Here is a 12212-nt window from a genome sequence, read left to right as displayed (position 1 = left end):
CAGTACAGCCGGAGCCCGGCTCAGCAATTGCGAACGTCCAGGGATTCCTCCCACACCAAAGGTGCCAGGACCAAAAGCTCTCGCTGCTCTTCAAGGAGCCAGGCAACCCCATTCACAGCCCCACAAACGCTGGCACTCTCTCTTGCGACAGCCTCCCAAAGTCCAATACTAGCTGCCTGCGCCCCTCAGTACAGCTGGAGCCCGGCTCAGCAATTGCGAACGTCCGGGGATTCCTCCCACACCAAAGGTGCCAGGACCAAAAGCTCTTGCTGCTCTTGAAGGAGCCAGGCAACCCCATTCACAGCCCCACAAACGCTGGCGCTCTCTCTTGCGACAGCCTCCCAAAGTCCAATACTAGCTGCCTGCGCCGCTCGGTACAGCCGGAGCCCGGCTCAGCAATTGCGAACGTCCAGGGATTCCTCCCACCCCAAAGGTGCCAGGACCAAAAGCTCTTGCTGCTCTTCAAGGAGCCAGGCAACCCCATTCACAGCCCCACAAACGCTGGCGCTCTCTCTTGCGACAGCCTCCCAAAGTCCAATACTAGCTGCCTGCGCCGCTCGGTACAGCCGGAGCCCGGCTCAGCAATTGCGAACGTCCAGGGATTCCTCCCACGCCAAAACTGCCAGGACCAAAAGCTCTTGTTGCTCTTCAAGGAGCCAGGCAACCCCATTCACAGCCCCACAAACGATGGCGCTCTCTCTTGCGAGAGCTTCCCAAAGTCCAATACTAGCTGCCTGCGCGCTCGGTACAGCCGGAGCCCGGCTCAGCAATTGCGAACGTCCAGGGATTCCTCCCACACCAAAGGGGGCAGGACCAAAAGCTCTTGCTGCTCTTCAAGGAGCCAGGCAACCCCATTCACAGCCCCACAAACGATGGCGCTCTCTCTTGCGAGAGCCTCCCAAAGTCCCATACTAGCTGCCTGCGCCGCTCGGTACAGCCAGAGCCCGGCTCAGCAATTGCGAACGTCCAGGGATTCCTGCCACACCAAAGGTGCCAGGACCAAAGCTCTTGCTGCTCTTCAAGGAGCCAGGCAACCCCATTCACAGCCCCACAAACGCTGGCGCCCTCTCTTTTGAGAGCCTCCCAAAGTCCAATACTAGCTGCCTGCGCCCCTCAGTACAGCCGGAGCCCGGCTCAGCAATTGCGAACGTCCAGGGATTCCTCCCACACCAAAGGGGCCAGGACCAAAAGCTCTTGTTGCTCTTCAAGGAGCCAGGCAACCCCATTCACAGCCCCACAAACGCTGGCACTCTCTCTTGCGACAGCCTCCCAAAGTCCAATACTAGCTGCCTGCGCCGCTCGGTACAGCCGGAGCCCGGCTCAGCAATTGCGAACGTCCAGGGATTCCTGCCACACCAAAGGGGCCAGGACCAAAAGCTCTTGCTGCTCTTCAAGGAGCCAGGCAACCCCATTCACAGCCCCACAAACGCTGGCGCTCTCTCTTGCGACAGCCTCCCAAAGTCCAACACTAGCTGCCTGCGCCGCTCGGTACAGCCGGAGCGCAGGTCAGCAGTTACGAACATCCGGGGATTCCTCCCACACCAAAGGGGCCAGGACCAAAAGCTCTTGCTGCTCTTCAAGGAGCCAGGCAACCCCATTCACAGCCCCACAAACGATGGCGCTCTCTCTTGCAACAGCCTCCCAAAGTCCAATACTAGCTGCCTTTGCCACTGACTACAGCCGGAGCCCGGCTCAGCAATTGCGAACATCCAGGGATTCCAGCCACACCAAAGGGGCCAGGACCAAACGCTCTTGCTGCTCTTCAAGGAGCCAGGCAACCCCATTCACAGCCCCACAAACGATGGCGCTCTCTCTTGCGAGAGACTCCCAAAATCCAATACTAGCTGCCTGCGCTGCTGAGTACAGTCGGAGCCCGGCTCAGCAATTGCGAACGTCCAGGGATTCCTCCCACCCCAAAGGTGCCAGGACCAAAAGCTCTTGCTGCTCTTCAAGGAGCCAGGCAACCCCATTCACAGCCCCACAAACGATGGCGCTCTCTCTTGCGACAGCCTCCCAAAGTCCAATACTAGCTACCTTTGCCGCTGACTACAGCCGGAGCCCGGCTCAGCAATTGCGAACGTCCAGGGATTCCTCCCACACCAAAGGTGAAAGGACCAAAAGCTCTTGCTGCTCTTCAAGGAGCCAGGCAACCCCATTCACAGCCCCACAAACAAATGGCGCTCTCTCTTGCGAGAGCATCCCGAACTACAATACTAGCTGCCTTTGCCGCTGACTACAGCCGGAGCCCAGCTCAGCAATTGCGAACGTCCAGGGATTCCTCCCACACCAAAGGGGCCAGGACCAAAAGCTCTTGCTGCTCTTCAAGGAGCCAGGCAACCCCATTCACAGCCCCACAAACGCTGGCACTCTCTCTTTCGACAGCCTCCCAAAGTCCAATACTACCTGCCTGCACCCCTCAGTACGGCCGGACCCCGGCTCAGCAATTGCGAACGTCCAGGGATTCCTCCCACACCAAAGGTGCCAGGACCAAAAGCTCTTGCTGCTCTTCAAGGAGCCAGGCAACCCCATTCACAGCCCCACAAACGATGGCGCTCTCTCTTTCGAGAGCCTCCCAAAGTCCAATACTAGCTGCCTGCGCCGCTCGGTACAGCCAGAGCCCGGCTCAGCAATTGCGAACATCCAGGGATTCCTGCCACACCAAAGGGGCCAGGACCAAAAGCTCTTGCTGCTCTTCAAGGAGCCAGGCAACCCCATTCACAGCCCCACAAACGATGGCGCCCTCTCTTTTGAGAGCCTCCCAAAGTCCAATACTAGCTGCCTGCGCCACTCAGTACAGCCGGAGCCCGGCTCAGCAATTGTGAACGTCCAGGGATTCCTCCCACACCAAAGGTGCCAGGACCAAAAGCTCTTGCTGGTCTTCAAGGAGCCAGGCAACCCCATTCACAGCCCCACAAACGCTGGCGCTCTCTCTTTCGACAGCCTCCCAAAGTCCAATACTAGCTGCCTGCGCCCCTCAGTACAGCCGGAGCCCGGCTCAGCAATTGCGAACGTCCAGGGATTCCTGCCACACCAAAGGTGCCAGGACCAAAAGCTCTTGCTGCTCTTGAAGGAGCCAGGCAACCCCATTCACAGCCCCACAAACGCTGGCGCTCTCTCTTGCGACAGCCTCCCAAAGTCCAATACTAGCTGCCTGCGCGCTCGGTACAGCCGGAGCCCGGCTCAGCAATTGCGAACGTCCAGGGATTCCTCCCACGCCAAAACTGCCAGGACCAAAAGCTCTTGTTGCTCTTCAAGGAGCCAGGCAACCCCATTCACAGCCCCACAAACGATGGCGCTCTCTCTTGCGAGAGCTTCCCAAAGTCCAATACTAGCTGCCTGCGCGCTCGGTACAGCCGGAGCCCGGCTCAGCAATTGCGAACGTCCAGGGATTCCTCCCACACCAAAGGGGGCAGGACCAAAAGCTCTTGCTGCTCTTCAAGGAGCCAGGCAACCCCATTCACAGCCCCACAAACGATGGCGCTCTCTCTTGCGAGAGCCTCCCAAAGTCCCATACTAGCTGCCTGCGCCGCTCGGTACAGCCAGAGCCCGGCTCAGCAATTGCGAACGTCCAGGGATTCCTGCCACACCAAAGGTGCCAGGACCAAAGCTCTTGCTGCTCTTCAAGGAGCCAGGCAACCCCATTCACAGCCCCACAAACGCTGGCGCCCTCTCTTTTGAGAGCCTCCCAAAGTCCAATACTAGCTGCCTGCGCCCCTCAGTACAGCCGGAGCCCGGCTCAGCAATTGCGAACGTCCAGGGATTCCTCCCACACCAAAGGGGCCAGGACCAAAAGCTCTTGTTGCTCTTCAAGGAGCCAGGCAACCCCATTCACAGCCCCACAAACGCTGGCACTCTCTCTTGCGACAGCCTCCCAAAGTCCAATACTAGCTGCCTGCGCCGCTCGGTACAGCCGGAGCCCGGCTCAGCAATTGCGAACGTCCAGGGATTCCTGCCACACCAAAGGGGCCAGGACCAAAAGCTCTTGCTGCTCTTCAAGGAGCCAGGCAACCCCATTCACAGCCCCACAAACGCTGGCGCTCTCTCTTGCGACAGCCTCCCAAAGTCCAACACTAGCTGCCTGCGCCGCTCGGTACAGCCGGAGCGCAGGTCAGCAGTTACGAACATCCGGGGATTCCTCCCACACCAAAGGGGCCAGGACCAAAAGCTCTTGCTGCTCTTCAAGGAGCCAGGCAACCCCATTCACAGCCCCACAAACGATGGCGCTCTCTCTTGCAACAGCCTCCCAAAGTCCAATACTAGCTGCCTTTGCCACTGACTACAGCCGGAGCCCGGCTCAGCAATTGCGAACATCCAGGGATTCCAGCCACACCAAAGGGGCCAGGACCAAACGCTCTTGCTGCTCTTCAAGGAGCCAGGCAACCCCATTCACAGCCCCACAAACGATGGCGCTCTCTCTTGCGAGAGACTCCCAAAATCCAATACTAGCTGCCTGCGCTGCTGAGTACAGTCGGAGCCCGGCTCAGCAATTGCGAACGTCCAGGGATTCCTCCCACCCCAAAGGTGCCAGGACCAAAAGCTCTTGCTGCTCTTCAAGGAGCCAGGCAACCCCATTCACAGCCCCACAAACGATGGCGCTCTCTCTTGCGACAGCCTCCCAAAGTCCAATACTAGCTACCTTTGCCGCTGACTACAGCCGGAGCCCGGCTCAGCAATTGCGAACGTCCAGGGATTCCTCCCACACCAAAGGTGAAAGGACCAAAAGCTCTTGCTGCTCTTCAAGGAGCCAGGCAACCCCATTCACAGCCCCACAAACAAATGGCGCTCTCTCTTGCGAGAGCATCCCGAACTACAATACTAGCTGCCTTTGCCGCTGACTACAGCCGGAGCCCGGCTCAGCAATTGCGAACGTCCAGGGATTCCTCCCACACCAAAGGGGCCAGGACCAAAAGCTCTTGCTGCTCTTCAAGGAGCCAGGCAACCCCATTCACAGCCCCACAAACGCTGGCACTCTCTCTTTCGACAGCCTCCCAAAGTCCAATACTACCTGCCTGCACCCCTCAGTACGGCCGGACCCCGGCTCAGCAATTGCGAACGTCCAGGGATTCCTCCCACACCAAAGGTGCCAGGACCAAAAGCTCTTGCTGCTCTTCAAGGAGCCAGGCAACCCCATTCACAGCCCCACAAACGATGGCGCTCTCTCTTTCGAGAGCCTCCCAAAGTCCAATACTAGCTGCCTGCGCCGCTCGGTACAGCCAGAGCCCGGCTCAGCAATTGCGAACATCCAGGGATTCCTGCCACACCAAAGGGGCCAGGACCAAAAGCTCTTGCTGCTCTTCAAGGAGCCAGGCAACCCCATTCACAGCCCCACAAACGATGGCGCCCTCTCTTTTGAGAGCCTCCCAAAGTCCAATACTAGCTGCCTGCGCCCCTCAGTACAGCCGGAGCCCGGCTCAGCAATTGTGAACGTCCAGGGATTCCTCCCACACCAAAGGTGCCAGGACCAAAAGCTCTTGCTGGTCTTCAAGGAGCCAGGCAACCCCATTCACAGCCCCACAAACGCTGGCGCTCTCTCTTTCGACAGCCTCCCAAAGTCCAATACTAGCTGCCTGCGCCCCTCAGTACAGCCGGAGCCCGGCTCAGCAATTGCGAACGTCCAGGGATTCCTGCCACACCAAAGGTGCCAGGACCAAAAGCTCTTGCTGCTCTTGAAGGAGCCAGGCAACCCCATTCACAGCCCCACAAACGCTGGCGCTCTCTCTTGCGACAGCCTCCCAAAGTCCAATACTAGCTGCCTGCGCGCTCGGTACAGCCGGAGCCCGGCTCAGCAATTGCGAACGTCCAGGGATTCCTCCCACACCAAAGGTGCCAGGACCAAAAGCTCTTGCTGCTCTTCAAGGAGGCAGGCAACCCCATTCAGAGCCCCACAAACGACGGCGCTCTCTCTTGCGACAGCCTCCCAAAGTCCAATACTAGCTGCCTGCGCCCCTCAGTACAGCCGGAGGCCGGCTCAGCAATTGCGAACGTCCAGGGATTCCTCCCACACCAAAGGGGCCAGGACCAAAAGCTCTTGCTGCTCTTCAAGGAGCCAGGCAACCCCATTCACAGCCCCACAAACGATGGCGCTCTCTCTTGCGACAGCCTCCCAAAGTCCAATACTAGCTGCCTGCGCCGCTCGGTACAGCCGGAGCCCGGCTCAGCAATTGCGAATGTCCAGGGATTCCTGCCACACCAAAGGTGCCAGGACCAAAAGCTCTTGCTGCTCTTCAAGGAGCCAGGCAACCCCATTCACAGCCCCACAAACGCTGGCGCTCTCTCTTGCGACAGCCTCCCAAAGTCGAATACTAGCTGCCTACGCCGCTCGGTACAGCCGGAGCCAGGCTCAGCAATTGCAAACGTCCAGGGATTCCTCCCACACCAAAGGTGCCAGGACCAAAAGCTCTTGCTGCTCTTGAAGGAGCCAGGCAACCCCATTCACAGCCCCACAAACGCTGGCGCTCTCTCTTTCGAGAGCCTCCCAAAGTCCAACACTAGCTGCCTGCGCCGCTCGGTACAGCCGGAGCGTAGGTCAGCAATTACGAACATCCGGGGATTCCTGCCACACCAAAGGTGCCAGGACCAAAAGCTCTTGCTGCTCTTCAAGGAGCCAGGCAACCCCATTCACAGCCCCACAAACGATGGCGCTCTCTCTTGCGACAGCCTCCCAAAGTCCAATACTAGCTGCCTGCACCCCTCGGTACAGCCGGAGCCCGGCTCAGCAATTGCGAATGTCCAGGGATTCCTCCCACACCAAAGGGGGCAGGACCAAAAGCTCTTGCTGCTCTTCAAGGAGCCAGGCAACCCCATTCACAGCCCCACAAACGATGGCGCCCGCTCTTTTGAGAGCCTCCCAAAGTCCAATACTAGCTGCCTGCGCCCCTCAGTACAGCCGGAGCCCGGCTCAGCAATTGCGAACGTCCAGGGATTCCTCCCACACCAAAGGGGCCAGGACCAAAAGCTCTTGCTGCTCATCAAGGAGCCAGGCAACCCCATTCACAGCCCCACAAACGCTGGCACTCTCTCTTGCGACAGCCTCCCTAAGTCCAATACTAGCTGCCTGCGCCGCTCGGTACAGCCGGAGCCCGGCTCAGCAATTGCGAACGTCCAGGGATTCCTCCCACACCAAAGGTGCCAGGACCAAAAGCTCTTGCTGCTCTTCAAGGAGCCAGGCAACCCCATTCACAGCCCCACAAACGCTGGCGCTCTCTCTTGCGACAGCCTCCCAAAGTCCAATACTAGCTGCCTGCGCCGCTCGGTACAGCCGGAGCGCAGGTCAGCAGTTACGAACATCCGGGGATTCCTCCCACGCCAAAACTGCCAGGACCAAAAGCTCTTGCTGCTCTTGAAGGAGCCAGGCAACCCCATTCACAGCCCCACAAACGCTGGCGCTCTCTCTTGCGACAGCCTCCCAAAGTCCAATACTAGCTGCCTTTGCCACTGACTACAGCCGGAGCTCGGCTCAGCAATTGCAAAGGTCCAGGGATTCCAGCCACACCAAAGGTGCCAGGACCAAAAGCTCTTGCTGCTCTTCAAGGAGCCAGGCAACCCCATTCACAGCCCCACAAACGCTGGCGCTCTCTCTTGCGACAGCCTCCCAAAGTCCAATACTAGCTGCCTGCGCCCCTCAGTACAGCCGGAGCCCGGCTCAGCAATTGCGAACGTCCAGGGATTCCTCCCACGCCAAAACTGCCAGGACCAAAAGCTCTTGCTGCTCTTCAAGGAGCCAGGCAACCCCATTCACAGCCCCACAAACGCTGGCGCTCTCTCTTGCGACAGCCTCCCAAAGTCCAATACTAGCTACCTGCGCCGCTGAGTACAGCCGGAGCCCGGCTCAGCAATTGCGAACGTCCAGGGATTCCTCCCACACCAAAGGTGCCAGGACCAAAAGCTCTTGTTGCTCTTCAAGGAGCCAGGCAACCCCATTCACAGCCCACAAACGCTGGCGCTCTCTCTTTCGACAGCCTCCCGAAGTCCAATACTAGCTGCCTGCACCCCTCGGTACAGCCGGAGCCCGGCTCAGCAATTGCGAACGTCCAGGGATTCCTGCCACACCAAAGGTGCCAGGACCAAAAGCTCTTGCTGCTCTTCAAGGAGCCAGGCAACCCCATTCACAGCCCCACAAACGCTGGCGCTCTCTCTTGCGACAGCCTCCCAAAATTCAATACTAGCTGACTGTGCCACTCAGTACAGCCGGAGCCCGGCTCAGCAATTGCGAACGTCCAGGGACTCCTCCCACACCAAAGGGGCCAGGACCAAAAGCTCTTGCTGCTCTTCAAGGAGCCAGGCAACCCCATTCACAGCCCCACAAACGATGGCGCTCTCTCTTTCGACAGCCTCCCAAAGTCCAATACTAGCTGCCTTTGCCACTGACTACAGCCGGAGCCCGGCTCAGCAATTGTGAACGTCCAGGGATTCCTCCCACACCAAAGGTGCCAGGACCAAAAGCTCTTGCTGCTCTTCAAGGAGCCAGGCAACCCCATTCACAGCCCCACAAACGATGGCGCTCTCTCTTGCGACAGCCTCCCAAAGTCCAATACTAGCTGCCTGCACCCCTCAGTACAGCCGGAGCCCGGCTCAGCAATTGCGAACGTCCAGGGATTCCTCCCACACCAAAGGGGGCAGGACCAAAAGCTCTTGCTGCTCTTCAAGGAGCCAGGCAACCCCATTCACAGCCCCACAAACGCTGGCGCTCTCTCTTGCGACAGCCTCCCAAAGTCCAATACTAGCTGCCTGCGCCGCTCGGTACAGCCGGAGCCCAGCTCAGCAATTGCGAACGTCCAGGGATTCCTCCCACGCCAAAACTGCCAGGACCAAAAGCTCTTGCTGCTCTTCAAGGAGCCAGGCAACCCCATTCACAGCCCCACAAACGCTGGCGCTCTCTCTTGCGACAGCCTCCCAAAGTCCAACACTAGCTGCCTGCGCCGCTCGGTACAGCCAGAGCCTGGCTCAGCAATTGCGAACATCCAGGGATTCCTCCCACACCAAAGGGGCCAGGACCAAAAGCTCTTGCTGCTCTTCAAGGAGCCAGGCAACCCCATTCACAGCCCCACAAACGCTGGCGCCCTCTCTTTTGAGAGCCTCCCAAAGTCCAATACTAGCTGCCTGCGCCGCTCGGTACAGGCGGAGCCCGGCTCAGCAATTGTGAACGTCCGGGGATTCCTCCCACACCAAAGGTGCCAGGACCAAAAGCTCTTGCTGCTCTTCAAGGAGCCAGGCAACCCCATTCACAGCCCCACAAACGATGGCGCTCTCTCTTGCGACAGCCTCCCAAAGTCCAATACTAGCTGCCTTTGCCACTGACTACAGCCGGAGCCCGGCTCAGCAATTGCGAACGTCCAGGGATTCCTCCCACACCAAAGGGGCCAGGACCAAAAGCTCTTGCTGCTCTTCAAGGAGCCAGGCAACCCCATTCACAGCCCCACAAACACTGGCTCTCTCTCTTGCGACAGCCTCCCAAAGTCCAATACTAGCTGCCTGCGCCGCTCGGTACAGCCGGAGCCCGGCTCAGCAATTGCGAACGTCCAGGGATTCCTGCCACACCAAAGGTGCCAGGACCAAAAGCTCTTGCTGCTCTTCAAGGAGCCAGGCAACCCCATTCACAGCCCCACAAACGATGGCGCTCTCTCTTTCGACAGCCTCCCAAAGTCCAATACTAGCTGCCTTTGCCACTGACTACAGCCGGAGCCTGGCTCAGCAATTGTGAACGTCCAGGGATTCCTCCCACCCCAAAGGTGCCAGGACCAAAAGCTCTTGCTGCTCTTGAAGGAGCCAGGCAACCCCATTCACAGCCCCACAAACGCTGGCGCTCTCTCTTGCGACAGCCTCCCAAAGTCCAACACTAGCTGCCTGCGCCGCTCAGTACAGCCGGAGCCCGGCTCAGCAATTGCGAACGTCCAGGGATTCCACCCACACCAAAGGTGCCAGGACCAAAAGCTCTTGCTGCTCTTCAAGGAGCCAGGCAACCCCATTCACAGCCCCACAAACGATGGCGCTCTCTCTTGCGACAGCCTCCCAATGTCCAACACTAGCTGCCTGCGCCGCTTGGTACAGCCGGAGCGCAGATCAGCAATTACGAACATCCGGGGATTCCTGCCACACCAAAGTTGCAAGGACCAAAAGCTCTTGCTGCTCTTCAAGGAGCCAGGCAACCCCATTCACAGCCCCACAAACGCTGGCGCTTTCTCTTGCGAGAGCCTCCCAAAGTCCAATACTAGCTGCCTGCGCCTCTGACTACAGCCGGAGCCCGGCTCAGCAATTGTGAACGTCCAGGGATTCCTCCCACGCCAAAGGTGCCAGGACCAAAAGCTCTTGCTGCTCTTGAAGGAGCCAGGCAACCCCATTCACAGCCCCACAAACGCTGGCGCTCTCTCTTGCGACAGCCTCCCAAAGTCCAATACTAGCTGCCTGCACCCCTCAGTACAGCCGGAGCCCGGCTCAGCAATTGCGAACGTCCAGGGATTCCTCCCACACCAAAGGGGGCAGGACCAAAAGCTCTTGCTGCTCTTCAAGGAGCCAGGCAACCCCATTCACAGCCCCACAAACGCTGGCTCTCTCTCTTGCGACAGCCTCCCAAAGTCCACTACTAGCTGCCTGCACCCCTCGGTACAGCCGGAGTCCGGCTCAGCAATTGCAAACGTCCAGGGATTCCTCCCACACCAAAGGGGCCAGGACCAAAAGCTCTTGCTGCTCTTCAAGGAGCCAGGCAACCCCATTCACAGCCCCACAAACGATGGCGCTCTCTCTTGCGACAGCCTCCCAAAGTCCAATACTAGATGCCTGCACCCCTCGGTACAGTCGGAGCCCGGCTCAGCAATTGCGAACGTCCAGGGATTCCTCCCACACCAAAGGTGCCAGGACCAAAAGCTCTTGCTGCTCTTCAAGGAGCCAGGCAACCCCATTCACAGCCCCACAAACGCTGGCGCTCTCTCTTGCGACAGCCTCCCAAAGTCCAATACTAGCTGCCTGCACCCCTCGGTACAGCCGGAGCCCGGCTCAGCAATTGCGAACGTCCAGGGATTCCTCCCACACCAAAGGGGGCAGGACCAAAAGCTCTTGCTGCTCTTCAAGGAGCCAGGCAACCCCATTCACAGCCCCACAAACGATGGCGCTCTCTCTTGCGACAGCCTCCCAAAGTCCAATACTAGCTGCCTGCGCCGCTCGGTACAGCCGGAGCCCAGCTCAGCAATTGCGAACGTCCAGGGATTCCTCCCACACCAAAGGGGCCAGGACCAAAAGCTCTTGCTGCTCTTCAAGGAGCCAGGCAACCCCATTCACAGCCCCACAAACGATGGCGCTCTCTCTTGCGACAGCCTCCCAAAGTCCAATACTAGCTGCCTTTGCCACTGACTACAGCCGGAGCCCGGCTCAGCAATTGTGAACGTCCAGGGATTCCTCCCACACCAAAGGTGCCAGGACCAAAAGCTCTTGCTGCTCTTCAAGGAGCCAGGCAACCCCATTCACAGCCCCACAAACGATGGCGCTCTCTCTTGCGACAGCCTCCCAAAGTCCAATACTAGCTGCCTGCGCCGCTCGGTACAGCCGGAGCCCGGCTCAGCAATTGCGAACATCCAGGGATTCCTGCCACACCAAAGGTGCCAGGACCAAAAGCTCTTGCTGCTCTTCAAGGAGCCAGGCAACCCCATTCACAGCCCCACAAACGCTGGCGCCCTCTCTTTTGAGAGCCTCCCAAAGTCCAATACTAGCTGCCTGCACCACCGAGTACAGCCGGAGCCCGGCTCAGCAATTGCGAACGTCCAGGGATTCCTGCCACACCAAAGGTGCCAGGACCAAAAGCTCTTGCTGCTCTTCAAGGAGCCAGGCAACCCCCTTCACAGCCCCACAAACGCTGGCGCTCTCTCTTTCGACAGCCTCCCAAAGTCCAATACTAGCTGCCTGCGCCCCTCAGTACAGCCGGAGTCCGGCTCAGCAATTGCGAACGTCCAGGGATTCCACCCACACCAAAGGTGCCAGGACCAAAAGCTCTTGCTGCTCTTCAAGGAGCCAGGCAACCCCATTCACAGCCCCACAAACGCTGGCACTCTCTCTTGCGACAGCCTCCCAAAGTCCAATACTAGCTGCCTGCGCCGCTCGGTACAGCCGGAGCCCGGCTCAGCAATTGCGAACGTCCAGGGATTCCTGCCACACCAAAGGTGCCAGGACCAAAAGCTCTTGCTGCTCTTCAAGGAGCCAGGCAACCCCATTCACAGCCCCACAAA

The sequence above is a fragment of the Platalea leucorodia genome, assembly GCF_965183815.1.
Source record: "Platalea leucorodia genome assembly, contig: HAP1_HAP1_SCAFFOLD_69, whole genome shotgun sequence".
In the NCBI taxonomy this organism is placed as follows: domain Eukaryota; kingdom Metazoa; phylum Chordata; class Aves; order Pelecaniformes; family Threskiornithidae; genus Platalea; species Platalea leucorodia.
Note: the sequence above shows the minus strand (reverse complement) of the source record.